The sequence below is a fragment of the Cebidichthys violaceus genome, unplaced genomic scaffold, assembly GCF_023349555.1.
Source record: "Cebidichthys violaceus isolate CVI_PGR_0920_01 unplaced genomic scaffold, fCebVio1.0.p SCAF_37, whole genome shotgun sequence".
NCBI classification, from domain to species: Eukaryota; Metazoa; Chordata; class Actinopteri; order Perciformes; family Stichaeidae; genus Cebidichthys; species Cebidichthys violaceus.
In genome coordinates, this window is record NW_027176561.1 from 807,295 (window position 1) to 828,577 (window position 21,283).

Sequence of the window (21,283 nt, forward strand, 5' to 3'; positions counted from 1 at the left end):
GAATCTCTTTGTTTTAATGGGACAAATGTTGCATTTACTTTTGATATCTGTGTCCCAGATTGTGACTGGACCTGACTGCAGCGTAAATCTTTCTGCATGGATTTTATTTTTTACTAGGAGAGGCTGTGGACAGGCACATACCTGTACCATCTTTACGGGATATAAGAAATATTGTGATTCTCCTGCAACTTCTTTGTGGCTTTCTTTGTTTTGTCTTCGCTATGTCAGTTCCTTTTTTCCTTCCTACATTGTGCTGTGATCACAACTTATTCCTCGTCTCTCACCGCACAGCCTTCCCTCTTCCCACATCTCTTCTCCTCTATTTTTCTCTCTCTCGTTTCCGCATGCCTCTGCTGCTCCTGGAGCATCAAGGCTATTCAAAGCAGGCAACCGGTGAGGGCGTCATGCGTCATCTGCCAGGGTGACAGTAATGCACTATACCGTTTCATCTTCAAGCAATGCCGGCATTATCGGCGTATAAGATGTGTGGCAAGACAATATTAATGGGCTCTTTCTCCCGCGTGAAATGAAAGAGGCCTCGGCAAAAACAAACAATCTGCTCTTTCTTCTCAAGGAAACTGCGCAGGTATATCAAAGGGGAGTAAAAAAAATGACCACTATGTGTGCTGTTTGTCTCTGCCGGGTCATAAGAGAGATGGCTTCCTGCAGCAGGAGCAAAGCGAGCGAGGCAGCACACCGTCCCGCAGCTATGCTTTACATGAGCCGCCATCCACTGTTGAAATGTGACTGTGCAGCATGGAGCCCTGAATGAGCACTGACACTATATAAGATGATAAAGCTTAGAGTAATGCTTAGCAAGTATCAAAACGCTCAAGTAAAGCCGCGTGTGATGCTGACAATGCAGAATATTAATACGATAAGTAATAAAATCAATTGGATTCCGAGATTTTGTGTTACAGTGCATTGAATCATCATACAGTATATCACCGATGTCAGCGTTATGCATTGCCCTCTCAGTCAGAATCCATATCCACTCAAGAGTCAATTTTTAGTGGTATTTAGAGTACAAAGCATTTAAAGATACTAAAGGTAGTGACATTTTTCGACCACAAAGCTTGTGCATGTAGCGAGTGGCTGAGTAGAGCTCGGGGTCTATTTGTCAGGAACAGGGCATAACTATAAAGGACAGAGCTGTCTTCCTGCATTAAAACAAAATGTACTAGAATAAGGGGCTTTCCACGTGAACGAGTGGGCCCAAAGTGATTATGTGATGGACTGAGGAGTAAAAGTAAGAAGATGAATTCAAATTATGGCATGGAACCCGTTCGGCTCATTATAAAGCATAAGCTTAATCAGACACCAAAACGGTTATTTCACATCCATAATCCAGGGAATGCATTTTTATCTGCTTTATTTTTTTCTGTCTTCTCTATTTATGCAGATCTAGATTTTAATGAGCCTCTGTTTAAAAAAAAAAAAAATACGCACAGTGAGCAAGCAAGTCTGATGGAGAATGGGTTAGGAAAATGCATTAATAAATTACCTTTCCTGTCCTTATTCATTCTTGTCAGGAACTACTTTACCCGGCCGATTGTGTGCCTTCATTCCAGCTTGGAATACGGTCTAAACAGGAGGGTGGGGCAGATTAAATCCCTTTTTATTTATTAGACATAGACGTTTTAATAATATCGGTTTATTGGAAAGCCAAGGCTGTATTCAGCTGTTTATAATTCTCTCACAGCCTGGTAATGTATGGAAGGGCTATCTCCTACTGAGAAGATATATTACAGCGGGAGATACCTCCCAAGCAAGTTATTAAAAACACTAAACCATTAGCTTGTAGAGCTGGGGCTCACTCCTCCTTCACTCTCCTGATCTCCTCACTGCTCTCTTCTCCCGAGAGCCTAAAATTAGACAGAACATCCCTGACACACACACACACACACACACACACACACACACACACACACACACACACACACACACACACACACACACACACACACACACACACACACACAGCAACACATGAGCCTGCATGTACACCCACACCCACACACACAACTATTTATAGAGCATAACAGTGACCTATTTGTTTGGTTTCTAAACGGTCTGGGCTACACATTTAATACAGAGATTAAATTAGACAATACATTATGAGGTGCATGTCAGGAAGAGGAATTCCGCTTTACATCCACTGGTATAAAAAACATGTATATTTGGTGTACTACAGACGGCTACCCTGGCCTATATCGGAGAACACATTCTTTGTCCACCGCCCGTTGAAACAGGATCCAGATATTGGATCCCTGTACTTTATTTAAGCAGGACTAATATAAAGGAGCTCTGTCTGGCCTTGGACAGAGTGTTTGTAGGCTACGTTCTGGCTCCAGGGAAGCCCGCGGCGCTCCAGCACCCACGGTCCCAAAAGGAGTGCCACCACCGCTGAGTGAGGAGAAAAATGGCTTTGAGACACAGAGATGGAAATGTGTAGAAAAGAGGTGGGAAAGAGAGGAGGACAGAGAGAGAGAGAGAGAGAGAGAGCGCGAGAGAGAGAGAGAGCGCGAGAGAGAGAGAGAGCGAGAGAGAGAGAGAGAGAGAGAGAGAGAGAGAGAGAGAGAGAGAGAGAGCGCGCGAGAGAGAGAGAGAGAGAGAGAGAGAGAGAAGAAGGATAATGCACAGAAGAAGAATGTGCTTTCAGACCGGCCCTTAATATATTCCCTACATAAAGACAGAATAAGGATAGACGTATACAATCGCATATCCCCTGGGATTTACGGTACTCAGACGGGCGGTATAATGCATCTTCATCATAACACTCATTAACAGAAAATGGACCAAAAAATGTTTAACCTGTCAACAGCTCAGGGACAGCTGAAAAATATTGTAACAGCCAGTCCCACGTGGGTTCCAGGTAATTCAAAGGGAGTTCGGCAGCATGACAAAAGACATAAATCAAAAAGGTATGCATTTTGGTTTATACAAAGGCTGAGCTAAAATTACAGGTCAGAAAAGCAATTACTCTTTTCTGAGGCTGCCAAATCAAATAAGAAATGTGTTTTAGACTAAAGACGGAAAGCAGTCTACTCGATGGGTGTCATAACATGCTGCAGTTCTGCCCGGAGGTGGTAGGAATTGGTTTGCCTCGCAAAAAAAAAATATATATATATATTTTCTTTAATGCGCATATTTCACAATGAATCACACGCATTCCATTCAGGTCACATGTGTTGAATTGTGGACCGGCCCACTGCTACTACTCATTGTCTCTCCCTCCGTTACGAATACTAAAAGGCCGGACAAATAGACTTCAAATTCATATGATAGAGGATTGGACACATTCATAATTCATACTAAGGAGAAACAGACGAGTTTAAATCTAGAGGAAATGGTGCCTGTGCTACTGGCCATTTCAGCACCATGGACAGCACCACAGGCAGCAAAGATCCCTACTTTGCTCTTTCAGTGAATCCGGCAATGAAGCGTTACATAGCGATACTCAGGATTCACTGTTTGTCTCATGGTTTAAGCTATTTAAAACACTATCCCTAAACAGTTGGGACATGAAAACAGCAGCGCCGACCACAGCGCACTGTGTCAGACGTCCCATATATTTGATTAGTCGCTTAAACATGACGGCGTAATTGCAACTCCACTTTTGCCTGCACACCCTGTGATTATCCTGCTGGAAAAAAAAAAAACAACACATAAGCAAACAAACGTACAAGCAAACAAACAAATTAAAATAGCAGGCTGGGAAAAAGCATATAGCCCTGATTTTGGAAGCCAACACTCTAGTTAAAACCTCCATCTGTTGAAATGCATTCCCGAGGTGCTCCTAGAAACTGTGAACGCCCACACACAGAAAACTCTGCCAGGAGAACAAAGACAAACATTTCAGAACCCCCGTGCACCTCTCGCACCACAGCGCACGGAGAAGAAAAAAAGCCTTTCCCCTTGCTAAATATATGGGCTTGACGTGGGAGCGTGTGGGCTGCTGAAAGCTCAAGATGCAATGCTTTACTTCAACACTGTTCTGCCATATTAAGACAGACAGTAATTCCTTCCTCATTCGGAAACACTCGCTTTCCCACAACGCACAGCCTAGTTTGGCGGGGCACATTTACCCCACGATATTTTAGGAGGAACAATGAGATCCACGCCGTGAATGACTTCATTAATTTTCTGGTATGTTAAAAGCGTAGAACAAAGAGATATAAGTACGTTGACTCTATGTCCTTAAATCTCTTGATACTCGGCGTTCCCTCGCTGTCAGTGTTCCTCTCCGTAAACATTCACAAACATCTCCAAAAAAAGATTTCTATACAATAATAACCACAACCCCCATTCCATTCATATTTATAGTCAACATCAAAGGGAAGAGGAAAAGGCATTAGAGCCCATTTTGGCTCAAGGGGAGAAGCCATTTCCACAGTTTCTCAACGGGAGAGTAAAACCGCCTTCATCCTGTAACCCATGGCAATCCTAAATAACCCGACCGCTGTGATCAACAGTCAAACAAAGACATTTCATCTGAGGCAGCGGTGGTAATTTGATTCACTCTGACCTAATGGTTCTCAATCAGAAGGGCCGTCGGTTTAACTCTCCACAATCAGAAACACAAGAAGACTCACAAGTTTTGCTCAACTCTGGCAAAATATAATGGCTATTTATTTACTATTTTCTGACATATTAGAAACTATTTTTAATCAATTAATAGTTTAATCAGCTGACTAGTCAATACTGAACAGAAGGAATCAAGTCACTTCAATGCAGGGATGCTATTTTTATATGTTCTGACCGACAGCCGACCCTCTGGATTAGTGCCTTGCTCGCAGAGGTGCTGTGGTTGAAGCGCCTAACAAACCGCCCCGCTGCAACAATAACCGATGCACAAACAGGTTAAACAAAAGGTTGAATCCATCACATATCGCCGGCTGCAGCGTAATGCGCAAAACAGTCAAATGAGTCTCCAGTTCACAGCACAGTGTTGCACCACTTTCCCAGTAAGTCTAATTGATGCTGGGAGGTTTTCGTCTGCCTGGTTTACTCTGTCAGGGTTTTCGCTAGTGTGTGTGTGTGTGTGTGTGTGTGTGTGTGTGTGTGTGTGTGTGACGATGAGTATGAAGTTAGCAGTAACGTTATACTCTGAAGTGACAGTACAGATTTTTTTGTGTGTGATTAATGCTACAACTCCTCAGTCCCACATCCAGTGATGCATGATTACATGTTTCTGTTTTTTCACGTATTGATATATATATCGTAATAATGTGTCCCACTGTTCTGCAATACATGAGACAAAAATCTTTACAAATGTAAAACAAAAACGTCGAGAATTGTCTTTGTTTTTAAATTGCAATTTGACCGAAATCATTCATTTGGACAACCGGTCATGATCGTCATATCAATACGATACCATTCCACTGAATGTCAATATATGATAATATTGATAATATCTTGTTATTACTAGTAGTTATGGATCGCAGCAAGTAATTCTAGTTTAGTCTAAACACACAAAACACGGGAATTCTTGTATAATGAATTCCAAACCAAACAATCGTTTGGTTTCATTCAAGTAACGTCGATGTTACAGAACTTTAATTTAAATGGTTATTCTGATTCGGAGCGTTGTAGAAGATAATCTGAATGGTGTTCGTCCCCAATATGTCAGACAAGACACCACAACATGCACACGTACACGAAACCTTCCATTAACCTCTGTCCAGCCATCACACTGAGGCTGCTGGCAACAGAATAACACCCACTTAAAACGCACGAGGACATCCATTTTGTCCACTGCGTTTGCAATTCACATGGTGACACTAAGAAATCCCATCCACCTCTCTGTCAGAAGAAATCCATTAGTCAAACCAAACACTGACACTTAGAATGTCAAACACACAGGTAGCACATAATTTGTTTCACAACAGTGCGATAGCTCCAAACGGTGACTGGAGAATTATGTCGACAAATGCACAATTTGAAATCACCAGAAGAAGGGCTATTTAAATGTTTGTGGTCTTTTTTTTTTTTAAGATCTTAGGAACAATGCATGCCATGGTGATGATTATTGTGTACATCGTTCACTGTGTGCATTTGGAACCAAGTATGCATCCCACTATAAGACGTCTTATTCAAGAAGTAATCATTTCTACACAAAAATATTAAATGAAAATGTACAATTATATGCTCACTTTGCTTCTGTGAATGCAAACATGTTTTGACAAAATGTGAAAAGCATGACAACTATAAATTACTATAAACTATTCAGATGTTTTTCAATTCCCATGTCTTTCTGTCTTCCAGGCAATAAGAGAAGGATGCAGCACCCGGGGCTTTGTTGTTCTCCCTAATGTGAGTTAATCTGGACGCTGTCACATCAAACACAGGGACATCTTAGGTGTTATGTAGATAGTGTTTATAGAAACTTAGCCCGGCTCGGTCCCTGTGGGCCCCTCTGGTGCTTTTTCATTTGGGTGGAGGCAGAGAGAGAGAGAGGCCATCTTCAAAGCCCTCTGTGTCTCTCTGTATCGACCACGCTGCTCTGCGGCCCTAGAGGCTTCCTATTAGAAAGGATTTGTCTTACAAGCTCTGTGTGCTGCCACTCTGGGAAAAAAAAAAAAAAATGTTCCTCGGTGTGTTGTTCTGCAGAAGACCCTTTTCACATGGTTTTTGGGCTCTAGCTTTGGAAGCGCTATCTTATTCACTCATTTCAATCCAGTCAGCATTCGCTCCACCTGCAGAGCCGTATTTGACATTACTGCGTCTGACCAACAGACCCACATCAAGCTATCAAACACACACTTAGCTAGCTCCATTCACACGAAACCCAGGCAATATGTCATTGCTCTCCTTTATTGCAAGAGGGAATAGCTCTTTCTGCCTATTTGGTTTGCAGCAAAAAAAAAAAAATACTGTAATCCTGGATTTACAGCTCAGTGATCCTGTGTTTTGATAGTGAAGGGCTGAGGTGGACCGACATTTCTTTTTTTTATATTTTTGTAATTTCTTATTTTCCTTTGGCTGCGCCCTATACCGATCTTTAGATAACCTACCATCTCTTCTGCCTTTTATTACCGCATGTCCTATTTCTGTACACTATAGCCAGACCACTATCAAGCATCTTCAATAGGGGGGGGGGGGGGGGGGCTGCAAAAGATAGCAGTGATGACAGAGAAGGAAAGTGCGAGGGAGAGAAAGAGTGAAAGAAAGAGAGGCTAAAAGAGAAAGAGAAAGAAAAGGCTTTTATTTTCTCTTCTTTGCCACAACCTGGAATATACTCAATATACTCCGGCAGCACAACTAGAGCTGGCCAGCCTATACCCACAGGGCTCTCACTATGAACGCTCACTATAATCAATCTGACATTATCAGATCCTGGTCATTCAGCAGACACAGCTTAAGTGCTTTTAGATGTGTCAGAGGACATGGCAGACTTCCACTGCCCTGCTGATGACTTCCTATTCATCCTGTGTAAAGTTAGTTAACGGTTCCCTACAGAGCTTTAATGCTCATAATCATGGTTGTGTATATTAATGGCATTTTTTTTTTTCTCACCAAAACAGCGTTTTCTCAAAGCCTAACAAACACATCAAATGTTCTACTACTACAGCTTTCTTCTTCTCTTCTTGTGTTGGCACAATAAGACATTACAAACAGCAACACTTGAGGCCCTCTGCGGCCACAGAAATATGTATCGCGTCATATGTGATACAACCAGTACGGAGACGGCTCATCAAACCTTTGCTTTGGCTCTCCAGAGCCACTAGTGCTAAAAGCTCCAGAAATACCTTTCAGTCTGTCAACCGGTGAGATGAGGGAAGGAAATTGGGGAGAAAGAAGTAGTTAGAGATGGAGGAGGAGATGAAGAAGTGGGTTGGACAACACGCTTTGCCCTTTTTCCAATCTTAAAAGAGGGGCACTGCAGAGTAGTCTGTTAGGAATATATAAATAACACAGCAGTGGAAGCACACCCATGAGGCGAGTGGGTACAAGCTGAACCTATCAAATTAATCCGAGATAAATTTGCAAGTCATCATAATAACTTTAAATGGTTTAGAGACGGAATAAAAGATCAAAAGAATTCAAGGAACCGGTCCGATGACAAAGATGTACAATGAGAAGCAGAAAAGAAATAAGTTTGGGAAAAAGGGGGAGGCGGGGGGGGGGGGGGGGGGGGTGAGAGCGTTTGCATAGCAGACGTATTTTGATAGACAAAGAAGAGGTCTCGTCAGTCCGGATAGGCAGACAGACGCATAGAAGCTGGCAGACGGGGAAAATAGGCAGAAAAGCAGCCGGCCGAACTTTATATGCTGCTGCGGTGTCATACAGATTGATGGATTCATAAATAATGAATCAAGAAAAACAGGTAAAATAAACTCTGTAAATAAATGTGCCGTCTCGTCCTCTGCCCCGGTGCCTAATGGATGCCTGTCGGCGCACATCTTTGCTTCAGAGTAAATTTATGTGTGTGCGTTTCCGTACGTGTACAGTCATTTAAGCCGCCGCGCTGCCATGGCAATCATTTACCTGAGCCCCGTTACTGACGTCGCGTGATCATGAAGGGAGGCCGCTTTATCCCACGTTCACGGTAACACTCACCGATACGTGCGCATCAACGTGCGTCTCTCACGGACTCTCGTATTCACGTGCCATCTTGTATGATCGTGAAAATATAGATACAGATTTAAGAGAGAAAAGTTTACTCACTGACTTTAAGAAAACAACAGCGTTTGAAATAAAATCAGGCAAGTTAGAGATCATTCACCTCTACAAAACTCCTGGTGAAACATGATGTAGTATTGTTGTTGATATTCAGACTGAGCTTCATCACCTGCAACAGCTGCACAGCCTGCACACAATCAAACAAGCGAGAGCTTTAGTGTTCAAATGTCAATTTACCAGAAGGTAATTCAAGCCAGCCTGGCATTCCCTTATAATAAATCAGAAAATGAAGTAACGGTTTCCTCATATTTAAAATCCATTTTCCAACATTTCGGTATTTTTCTTGTGACAGAAGGTAACGTTTTCTCATGTGATCAGTGGGTGGATATCAATCTGCTGTGGACTATGGCACAACCCATCTGTGCAATTTTAAACTTTCACTTTTCTCTGCCTGCGAACACAGTTTTGTCAGAATCCCAGTTAATCAACATTTTATCACAGACGACTCCTCGTCAGCAGCCAGTGCAGCTGGTTGGGAAAAACTTTGCTTAACAAATCCACTGATCTAAAATTGGCTTTTTGCTAATAGAAGAGCAATCGGTCAATAAAACACAATATACACGGCAGTCACAGCCGACACAAGTAGTGGCCACCCTCCCTTCAGCTAAACACTGTTGGCACCGTTAGCGCCGTTAGCGCCGTTAGCAGGGAACCGCTTGCTCTGCTGTTGCCATGTTGAGAGCTATGTGAGGCAATAGATATGCTCTGAATTTATAATAATATAATAATATAAGGCATTGGGGAATTAGAAATATAATTCCCTTAAATTGGTACTGTATGTGCATTTGTCATCTCTTCACAAAAAATGAAAGGATTTTATATTATAATTTTTTTTTATATTTAAAAATGTATTTCGGAAATAATGTATAAACTAGATTCACTGACAACAGGCATCAAAAATACACACACACACACACACACACATCTGCAGAAAGAAAGCATAAACTACAATATAATACATAACAATGTATCTTATATAGTATACTGTTGCTGCTACTGCCATTACTCACATTGTACACACAAGCAGTACAATACTGAATATCAGTAATTAAATGGCATACACTAGTACAAGCCAGCTCCCCAAGTTACCACAGTTATTTTGTAAATGTCATAAAAAAAATGTGACGCAGGAAAAAGTTGTACTGCTTTAGGTTTTATCGAGAGAATTGTGAAAGTCAATGTCATATATTAATGTATTGACAAAAGAGAGCAAACAATGGACGCTGGTTCCATATGAAAAAAAAAACATGGATTATCCAGGGATCAAAGCTACTTAACTGCTTTGGTTCCTTTTTATTCTCCTGCCTGCTTCATTCTTTTGCTTTCAACCTGTCCCTGAATTCTGTATTTAATTCTAAAAACTGTCAGGCAGTGAATATTCAGGTGGTGAGCGCCACACTGTCAGCCTCATGATTGCCACTGGGACACCCTTGGACATCATGGGATTCAACAAAAGAAGGACCACAGCTGTGCTGCCATTACTCCTGATTCATTCTGTATAGGTTAAAACTGCCAGTCCACATCAGGCAGTGAGGCCCTCCATCAATACGTCCCACTCACACATCCCCATTCTCCATTTCACTCCATCTCACTCCCTCCATGTCATTTCTTAATCTCCACAACTCAGTGAATCAAATATCTTTCCTCTTATATCCTGACCCTTCCCTGCTCCTTCTCCGCTCTCACTCTCGCTCTCTAATCTACATATCTTCGTCTTTTTCTCCCTCCTTTTCCATTTTCCCTTTTCTACCTCCGAGCTGACTTCACACAGCCGACTCCTTTCTGAGAAGTTGCAGAGAGCACATTAAAAAGGACGCACACCGGGCTAACCCTGCAGAGCGGCGTGACACGCAGCCTTCCAAAACGTGCCACACATTTGCTTGTGTGTGTTCGCCCAGGTGTGCCGAGAGCCACAAGGGCTGACAAGAGTGAAAGACCACGCAGTGTCTCTCTCTCTGGGGCTCTGCAGACACTCGCTCACAAACACAAACACACATAAAGACATGAATGCAAAGCTCTGCATGGGGCCGACGAAACTCTGAAAACAACAGCACGACTCAGTGATATGTGCGTTCCTACAAGCTCTTCACGGGTATCGGATACGGCGCTGCTATGGTTTTGGAGTTGTGGTTGGAGTGATGGGTAGAGGGGAATTTAGTGTTTCACCTAAATGTGAGCTTGCTGCCTGGAAGACATCCAGTATACTGTTTTACTCTGAATTATTAAAAGCCGCCTCTTATTGCAGCTGGGACTGAAATAGTTTAGAGGCCACAGACTATGGCTGTTGGCACATAACTATATAATTTATATTCCTCGCTATTCAGCAGCCATCCAACTTATTGTTATTTTCTAAATGAAACGCTTTAAGGCAGCCATGATGGACAAAACATAAGCACTTAAATGAAGTGTCAGGTAAAGTCTGAGTTTTCAAGAAGAAAAAAAGAAGAAGAAGAAGAAAAAAAATGCTAGGAAAACACTTGCAGAATCCTAACACAAAGAAATGTTGAATGTGCCGAGGCGTTTGATCTCGCTGGTGCTGGCTCAGCTATATGAGATGTCCTGGTATTCTGCGGGGCAGACAACAGAAGCCTTCACCGCTAGCTATCAGCCTGACACTGGCTCCCTCAGCGAGCTCTACTGACAGCCCTCCTCTGCAATGCAAATACCCACTTCCACATGAGCAGGCCCATCACTAGCACTCCCTATGCACTTGTATTCCATGTCATTACCCCCAGGGACCCACACACACACACACACACACACACACACACACACACACACACACACACACACACACACACACACACACACACACACACACACACACACACACACACACACACCTCCTCCCCTCTACCCTGTGCCTCATGCTGCTACCCTTATCTGGGATGGGAAGGGGGCTGGGGCTGCCTGATGCATTGGTAGCTATGAAGGAGGGCTGCCACGGGCTGTTTCCACTCATGCCTCCTGTCAGTCACATTCCTCTCCTCTCCTCTCCTCGACCCCCCCCCCCCCGCCATGTGTACTGTATTTCATTAGTCCTGATTTTTGCTGACAAATGCTGGCTGTCGTGCTGTGCAGCCCTCTTGCCCTCTCTACGGACCCTACACCAAAGCACGGCTAGATCTGCCTTACAAATGAGCTCCCTCTGGTTCCACCACACAAGTGTGCCGTTTCAAAAATCAACCACAGATATACAGCACATGTCCATGGACAGTACACACATAAGGTATGACTTTAAGCTGGCATGACCCTGTGTCTCCTCCTTCCTCCTCTCCTCTCAGCATTTCGACTATTCTCTCACTTCATCTCCCTCTAATCTCTCACACATTCCTTACTCACCCCCTCTGCCTCCCAAAGGCACAAGGTCCAGCGAGTGAGATGTCAGCTCCGATTAGCCACATTGGGTGATGAGCTTTAAGTGTGTCCTTCATTATTGAGTGAAGTGACATGTTCTCAGCTATTGCCTGTGCTTCCTAAACTGCACCGTGTCTATTTGGATATCCAGTTTTTGTAAGCTAATCTTTTCTCCTCTCTCTTTCAACAAGGACACACACACACACACACACACACACACACACACACACCCCCTCTATTCAGGGCCGTAGTTTATCATCCGTGTGCGCATCCCTCTGCTCGCTCATACACTTTTCTCTTTGTGTCTGCGGGCGGTGACACACCTGAACAAGCCTGTACAGGGACCCACAGATGGATTGTCAGTCAGTATCTGGGCCTTGCCTCTTGCACAGGTCTGCACCGCCATGCCCGCCGGCCTGAAATAAAACCAGACTCATCTGGTTCGGCCCCACTGGTACAGGTGATGTTTCACAGTGCCAAACTGCCATTAGATCCTCTGAACTGCACAGCATCAGAATGAATCAGACCAGCACATGCTAGTCTAGTATACAGGCAGTGACATTCAAAGTAAAAAAAACAAACCTACCCCCCACCCCTAACCCACACTATACACAAAACCAAGCTCTATAACCCAGATCACAGCCGTATCACATGATTGAATCACACAGACAGGCGGGCGATCGGTCTCCAGCCACAACCAGAAATAGGTTAAACAGACTAAAAATATCAAAAACATTAATAATTCAGCTTTTCTGCTAACCTGTGCATCAGAAAAAAATAGCACACTTCTCACTGTGAAGTGGCCTAATGGGTAGGGTGTGCAGCAAAGTATTTTGGTATTTCACCAAATGTCTGCCCCCAAGAGGCGGTTAGCGAGATGTGGCTTGAGCTTCGGGAGGCGAAGCAGCATTGGAACGTCATAAACACTAATGTCACAGAGGGGGTCAAAACACGGTCATCTGTAACTCAAACAAAGATAGAAAGAACACTTGGGGGTTGAGTTGCTTCACATATGACAATGATTGTAATACGGTACACTGTAATGTTTGGCTTGAGTAAATTAATATCCAAAAAATGTATTCATTTTGTTCAGTCAGTCTACTGATACATCTCATTTACTGGTCTGCATTATTTGTACACAAATAACTCTGTAAATGCAACAAATATTTGATTGTCACAGTTTTACAACAGCACTCATTATAGCAACTAAAGGGAGACCCATTGCATATGAGAACAGTACAATATATACTGTCTGAAAATGGAAATGGAATTTCATGATGAAACACATTTTCAGTGGGTGTTGTTTATTCTCCAAAGGCAGGTGCAGAGTGCACATCCTGCTCTTTTTTCCAAATACCCTTGGAAGCCAATCCCCTGGGGAGAAGAAGGCTTCTCTAAATATGTGGCTAATCTACCACACAGAAAAACGAGCCGAACAAAGGAGACACACGTGTGTGTGTGTGTGTGTGTGTGTGTGTGTGTGTGTGTGTGTGTGTGTGTGTGTGTCTGTGTGTGTTAAAGGGGTACCAGAGGAGCAAATGCAAGACAGAGAGACAGAAGGTGGAAAACAAGCAACATTGTGATGGCTCCAACAGTTACCCTGTGTGTTTTAGTCTATTTCTAGCCCCTCTGCTTCAGGGGTGTGTGTGTTATATCTGTGTGTGTGTGTGTGTGTGTGTGTGTGTGTGTGTGTGTGTGTGTGTGTGTGTGTGTGTGTGTGTGTGTGTGTGTGTGTGCATTAGTGCATGTTCCAAGGGTGTGGGGATTCAGATCCCTTAGGAGCACTCTGGTACAGCGGCTCTTTACTGTGCGTACATTAAACCAATATGCCATTACAGCAGATGTACACTCAAATACACAAACACACACTCAGAGGAAACTAGTTTTGTTGCGCTTACACACGGCTACTGGCACTGTAGTAATATTTGTTGCGTGCCGGTGTACCCCAGCGCTACCTATATAAAAGTATGCATCACAGTGAAAAACCTCCAGACTTTTTATGACACCACCTGCTCCTTCTATTCATGGGTGTGATTTGACTTGGGTAATACTTTCAGAGACAGGCCAGGTCACAGACATAAAACCATTAGAGTGCGGGTATCTACGAAGCCCTCTTTATTTTCATCCCAATGCATCAACAAAAGGTTATGAAAAATAGACAACAGAGGCAGACTCCTGTAGCCTCTGAGATCAGCGGCAGACATCCAGCTTAGCGGAGTGCTGAGATCAGCTGGTGGTACGTTTCTTTATGAGGAAACGGATGGTGTTCAAATGTTTTAACAGACGTCTGGGTCCTTGCTTATGCGTTTGTTAATTACAGAGGCACAGAGATCTTTAAGTTCACAGACAGACATGCCCTTGGCTGACATAAAAAAAAGGAAAAACATCGTATAGGCTGGGCAGTAAAGATGCAATGCTATTTTACTTTCAAATCAAATGTTAAAATTCATATCACATATTATCCCTGTTTAATTCATAGAGCAGAAAAAAAAGGATTTTATAGAAGAAAAGACCTTGACCATGCCTGTTTCAACTTCTACTCCACTACGATCTTTTTCTTGAAAACACTCACACACACACACACACACACACACACACACACACACACGCACACGCGCACACGCACACACACACACACGCACACGCACGCTCCCGTTGCCCAAAGGCTTAATTCTAACGAGTCCCCTCTCCCCGACTACAAGGCCTCCAATCCTGCCAGCACCGATTGGCTTCATGCTGACCAGTCCTCTCCACCCCCACCCCCACGCCTGCCCACTCAACACAGGCACATACAGTACACACAGAATCATACAATACACTCTACTCATACTCCGCCAACCTTCACAGAGTGTAGCATTGAATTATTTAGCCTTTGCGGCAGCTAGGCCGGCACACAAGTCAGCTTGGCTGTAGTTGATAAACGGGTGGATAGCATGCACGCAAAAGTACGGCTGTACATGTGTTTTGTGTGCGTGCAAAGCCCCAATGTCGAGGAACAGGCTCCGTCGCGCGGCAGCCTCGTCTCCGCAGCACGAGGTCGGCCACCGTCCGCAACGCGGCCCTGCGGTGCTGCTCGCTGAGCTGGGCACTGGCACACATACCCACGGTGACACATACAGACGCACGCAAATTCATGCACGCACATGTGTACAAGCATACGGGAATCCATGTGCATTCACACGGCAGACTAACAGGTATGTGTGCGGCACAGGGCACGGTGGCGAGACCTAGAGAGAGAGAGAGAGACAGAAACGGAGACAGAGGGAGACGGAGGCAATTGAGAGGGAGGGGATCTACTTAGAGTGTTGACATTGCAGGAGCCCACATGTGTGTGCCGGAGCATAATCTTCTCCTCCGCTCTCATTGGGGTTTTTAATGCGGGTGCTATTTCCATAAACCTGCCTCCTGAATCACAGCCAGCCTCTTACACTCACCCCAGGTCGAGCTGTACTAAAACTCAGAGTCAATGCATGCAGCACAACACATTTCCACCCCTCGCCTCTCCAAGACAATCACTGTTGTACACAATGCTAGCATGACAAAAAGGGGAGGGCGGCATGTTGTTCTGCGCTACAGTAAATAGACTTGCTGCAGCGACTGAGATTATTTCTTGGATCTGCTGGATTTGAGGAGTGGCAGTGAGAGGACAGAGAGTTTGAGCAGAGAGAGGAGGGGGGGGGGGGGAATTGAGGGAGGCAGATAGGTTGGGGGATAGTGTGTGAAGGATGCAGGATTTTGTCATGATGCTGAGCAGGGTGGAGTAAATCTCCTGCAAGCTTGTGTAGAGAGCTGAGAGACTCACGAGCCCACACACCAACTGCTGATGAAACGGCTAGAGCTGCCAAGATCAATCGATGATTAATCGATTGAAAATCAATCTCCAGCTATTTTGATAATAGATTTATAGGTTTGAGTCATTTTTTTTAAGAAAGAAAAGTCAAATTCTCTGATTCTAGCTTCTTAGATGTCTTGTTTCTTTACTCCTTTACGACAGTAAACTGAGTATCTTTGAGTTGAAACTGGACAATTGACGATGTAATACTGGGCTTTAGGAACAAACAACTAATCAATTAATCCAGAAAATAGTTGACAGATTAATTGATAATAATTGTAAATTGCAGCCCTCAAAACAGCTGCTGCTCCTCAACTTGCAGTGTTTCTGTTGGATATCTTTTAAGAACAAATTATGCTATAAGGAATAATCAGCATCCAAGGTTATCGGCCGATGCTTAGATTTTACTTATGCAAGCATGTATTCACATAGACAAAAGCACTTGTATGGTTATGTAATATAAAAAGTAGTGCATCGCCATCAGCAGCAAACAAGCACGAAACGGCAAACAAATAATACATTCGAGCCTCACCGTCGTGGGCGGTGTGTGATCACGGCAAGATGCCATGTGCACATGTTTTTCTTCCCACCTTTATACTCTGCTATCTGTATCTACATAGGGCTGGCTGCGATGCAAAGCCGGCTTACCACACAAACACAAACATACACAGATAATAGGGCCAAGCGACACACACACACACACACACACACCTGGTAAACTGTCAGAGCTTCTCCTATTCGGTGGCCAAACTTATGTCAGGCACTCGTGTCCCCGAGGTTCCCATCACACCTCACCGCAGGAATCTATATTCCAGCCCAGTACACTTCCATTAGGCCATACTGTTCCTTTCAGCAGCTAATGTGTAACAGGGGGACATGGATAATAACATCGGAGAAAACAAGCACTTCTTACCAATAATAAGAGAGGACACTGGGTCTCTGTGTGTGTGTATTTGTGTGTGTGCTAACTAGCGCATATATCTGAGGGTACACAAACATATGGCACTGTATAACAATCCTTTAATACTTCAAGTAACACTTGAAACTTAAAATGCAATCCTTTAAGTTAGAATCCTTAAGGCTTAAACTATCATAAAAAAAAAGTTATGAAATATATAGCCGGCAGTTTTTCAACAATATAAATCCAATTTGTTGGCATTCTGTAATTGCCTCTCTATTTAGTAGTTTTTATTGTTTTGGAGGAGCAAACCTTTCCTGCAGAGGATTTGAATACACACACACACACACACACACACACACACACACACACAAGCGAATCAAAGAAAAGGATCCACATACGTACCCGAACACACACACACACACACACACACACACACACACACACACACAGTGAACAAGCCTTCCAGCTGCTGAAGAGTTCCAGCTCATGAAGTGTGTGCATGTTGGCGACCCTGCATGAGTTAGTTAGTCCAGCAGGATTTTGGTGGTGAGTTAATTAATTCAAAACATTTAAAGTAGAAGATAACCAGGTAACCACACTGTTCCAAGCTGAGCAGCAATGCAGGGGTTAACGACAAAAACGCAGACGTTAATAACTCATAACTCATCTCTGGAGGATTCGTAGTTTACATTAATTACAGCGTAGCCCCTGGCAAACTGCATATCAAGCAGGATTTTGCAAACAAACAACTGGCATATCTACTTACCATCAAGCAGTGAAGCAACAGGGGTCATATCACAAAAGATTTAGGAGCATGGAGGCTCAAGAGAGAGGGACAGGAGAGACGATGGGAGGCAGTCAAATGCACAAACACATATTTGTACACACATACAGAAACACACAAAGCCCAATGCGGCATGGCATTTGTTGTAAAATGTGTCGGATGATATGTTCTTTCTTTAAATTAAATTGTTGAATAAATCTCTCCCCAGCTGTGGGTTCATTAATAGGTGAGCAGAGATGTAGGGATGTTTAGGGACCCTGACAAGCTACGGTAATTGGGATTAGCTAGTGTTGTAGCTGCTTGTGTTATGTGTGGATGCTGTACTATAGCACGCACTCTGTTTCCTTGGTGTTTTGTGTGTGTGTGTGCGTGCGTGCGTGCGTGCGTGCGTGCGTGCGTGCGTGCGTGCGTGCGTGCGTGCGTGCGTGCGTGTGAGAAGCTGAAGGAAAAGGAACAGCAGAGCAGCCTCGTCTGTGAGGCCTGACACCCATCAACGTCTGCCTGTTACATTTCTATGACACGCTACTGTCTCAGGAAGAGCAGCGGCGCCGGAGCAAAGGGACAGAGGGGAGCCGGGGGAGGATGTGCGGTGGACATCGCTGGGGATGTCAGCAGGGGGGCTGAAGCGGGACTGAAAGGTACAAGGGCTTTATTTTAGGCAAAGTTACTGAACTTTGTGTGTGCATGTCAGAGATGGGTACTCGATTCTGCGACTCGTCCTCAAAAGGACTTTAGACTCGACTCGAGATTTGGAACAGTCGTTCATCGATACATTAGTCCATCATTTTCCGCACTATCGATACAACTGAACCAGCTGCACTCTCTCTATTCTCCCCGACAGCCACCTGATACACACACACCCGCACACACTGCTGCAGTGCCCACACAGCCCCGCCTCCTCTCGCTCACATCGCTGTCTTCTCGCCACTCGTCTCGTTCGCTCCGATTGAATATAATAATTTGCAGGTCTTCGTAGTCATGTTATAGCCTTCAGTGTTTCACATTAATTACCTCGACAGTCCAGGCCCTTCCTTCATAATGAACTGGAAATATTTTTGCACTTCAATCTCGGCGGGTCAGGGACGGCTGCTCGTTGTGGGAGGATCCCCTCGTGGGACCTCATCCGCGACAGAGCGACGGGCCGGCTCCAGATCGGCTTGGAGAGGCCCGGGGTGAGGGTGGCTCGCAGATTCAACCGTGAGCTTTACGGCACCCTGTAAAGCTCATTTATCGTGCATTGTGGGTGGGACTTTTTTTGCCGCGTCATCACCTTTCATATTTATACAACCACTGTGTTTATGATTAACTGCAGTCTTTGATGTTATTTGATAACGGTTAATGGATAAAACCATTCACATTCATGTTAAAATTGATGTTAATCACAACCCAAGTTGGCGCTGTTGCCATTGTTTGCACCGTTTGCGATGTTAGCAGCTCAGCCGTCTTCATGTTGAGAGCTGTGTGGAGGCAATCCCTCCGCTCTGAATTTCAAATGGAGAACCTTTAAGTGATACTGTGTATAGTTTACAGTACTCTGAAAGGTTGAACAATTACCTGAATAGAGCACAGATGATTTGGAGATCTGCTCCTCTCTAAGAACACACTAGCGGTGCCTAACTGGGTTACTCCTAACGTTAGCTATAGCCAACGTTTTAAATCTTATTTTCATACGCATGTTGTTACAGTCTGATGTCTCATCATAATCATTGTCATCCTCACACTGGCAACAAGGTGCTATTTTGTTTCATACATAGATAGGAAAGTTTTTCTTTCATCCATTTTATCGTACCCATTCGTTAATTCATATAGAAATAAAACGCTCCATTTCTTCGAACAACAGCGCTGTCATTTAAGTGTAGAGCGTTAGATTGGATTTACGAAACGCACCCGAAGAAAAGGGGAGCGTGCAGGCGAGAGCATGAGACTTGTTAGCGTTTATGTCTGCGCCCTCATGCCCCTCATTTATACATTCGGCCACATCAACCATTTAATCCCAGAGGTAGGTCAACCCTTACGGTCTCCCTGCCAATCTGGCAGGCGGGGATGTTATTAATGACTGTGAGACGTGACAAGAGAAGCGTACTAGAAAGCCAGACTATGGACAAAAACTGTGAAATAATCAAGAGATTCCTCCTTCTTTAACATATTGCTGAACACAGTTATAAACTCTCATGAACACATCCTCTGGCATTATGTGAAATAACTTTTTTTTTTTCTTCCCCCCCTTTCTCTGTCTTCCGTGTTATTATTCAAATGCAGAGGAAAAAGAAGGAAAATAACGCCCTCCAGTCTCGCACTCGGCTAATTTGCAGGATAAACGAAACAACTTGTTTTTCATGAAAGCCACCAGAAAAATGTTCAAAGTTTGTGGTAGTTGCATTTGCATGTTTAACAGAAACATGTGCCTTTTGGCTGGGCTTCTCAGGCTCTGCGTCTCCTATCCGAGGGGGTGTTGGGGGTAAGGAGAGGGGAGGGGCTCTTTACCTATGTTCCTCCCCGGTGGAGGTTTGATCTGACCACGTTAAGCCACGCTGCCTCTGTGGGGAGCCACCGCTACATTCTTTCCACACTTGTGAGGATCTCACAGATGCAGCTGTGCACAGGTGTACATACTCACTCAGAAACGCATTTACACCAAAAACAATGACACAAATTCAGTGTTTCCCCTACATTTATGACGCATTCATTACGATCTTCTGCTCGTGTTTCGCCGAGTGAGGGGCCTCTCCACAAACACACACACACACACACACACACACACACACACACACACACACACACACACACCAGAGCAGACTCAGGTAGGTGAAGATATTGATGTCGGTTTGGGTTACAAAACGACTCTGTAGTAAACAGCACGCTAACACGCTGACGGATTCAGTTTTTCGGGGATTGTATTCGAGCCAGACCAGAGAATTTTCAGTGTAACAGGTCTGTGATGCCGTTTTTCCCGCATTTGTTTTCCGTGATGTTGGCTGAAAGTGATGTAAACTCAACATTTGCTCCTGGTGTTCTTCACCACCGTCATGGAAGAAGGAATAACGTGTGTAACTAGTGCTGTGCGGTGGATCTACTTTATGCCAATGTCGATACTTTAAGCACATTATTTCTATACCGTTAATCTAAGCTGTGACTGTTTTCTGTTGATAGCACTTTTCCATTCATTCTATGCTACTGCTTCATAAGTGTGAGTCTGAGATGCTCTAATCAATGCTGGCAACATCGCCTGGAGAACGGACACATGGAAAAGTTGAAACCGGGCCTTCAAAAGGCTGAGCTATTGATTGAATGCTTTCCAACATGTTTTTCATCTCTGGGACTATACGAGGAGCACGCCGGCTGGTGTGCGGCCGGGTGCAGATGGCATGGCTGACCACCATAGAGAGAAACGGAGTGAGAGTGAGAAGAGGAGGAGAGAGAGGGACAGATAGAGAGACAGACACTTACCCCTGGCAGTGTTTTCTGTTCATGGAGGGCGTTCTGGGCTTTGATGGCCGACTCTCGGGCACAGTAGGTGAGGAATGCGCAACCTGCAACAGAGCCATGACACAGAAACGTTATTAGAATTACACAAAACAAAAACTAAATCAATTGACAAAAACAAATGTCGAAAATATTTTAAAAACATTATAAAAAAGACGCAGCACTTTCAAAGAAATATCAACTAGGAATATTAGGACAGTGATACAATTACAAAGCATTTGAAATATGTTTGCGCTGTTTC

At 44.0% G+C, this 21,283-nt stretch overlaps 1 protein-coding gene across 5 annotated transcripts in view; it reads right to left on the minus strand.

Annotated features, from left to right (window-relative positions):
- Window positions 1–21,063, minus strand: part of celf5a (cugbp, Elav-like family member 5a) — a 137,830-nt gene extending 116,767 nt beyond the window's left edge. For all 5 annotated transcript variants that reach the window (XM_068725878.1, XM_068725877.1, XM_068725875.1 and 2 more), the window contains exon 1: window positions 21,007–21,063. The gene's annotated coding sequence lies outside the window, so the exon portion shown is untranslated. The remainder of the gene's footprint in view (window positions 1–21,006) is intronic.
- Between the last annotated feature and the right edge of the window lie 220 nt (window positions 21,064–21,283).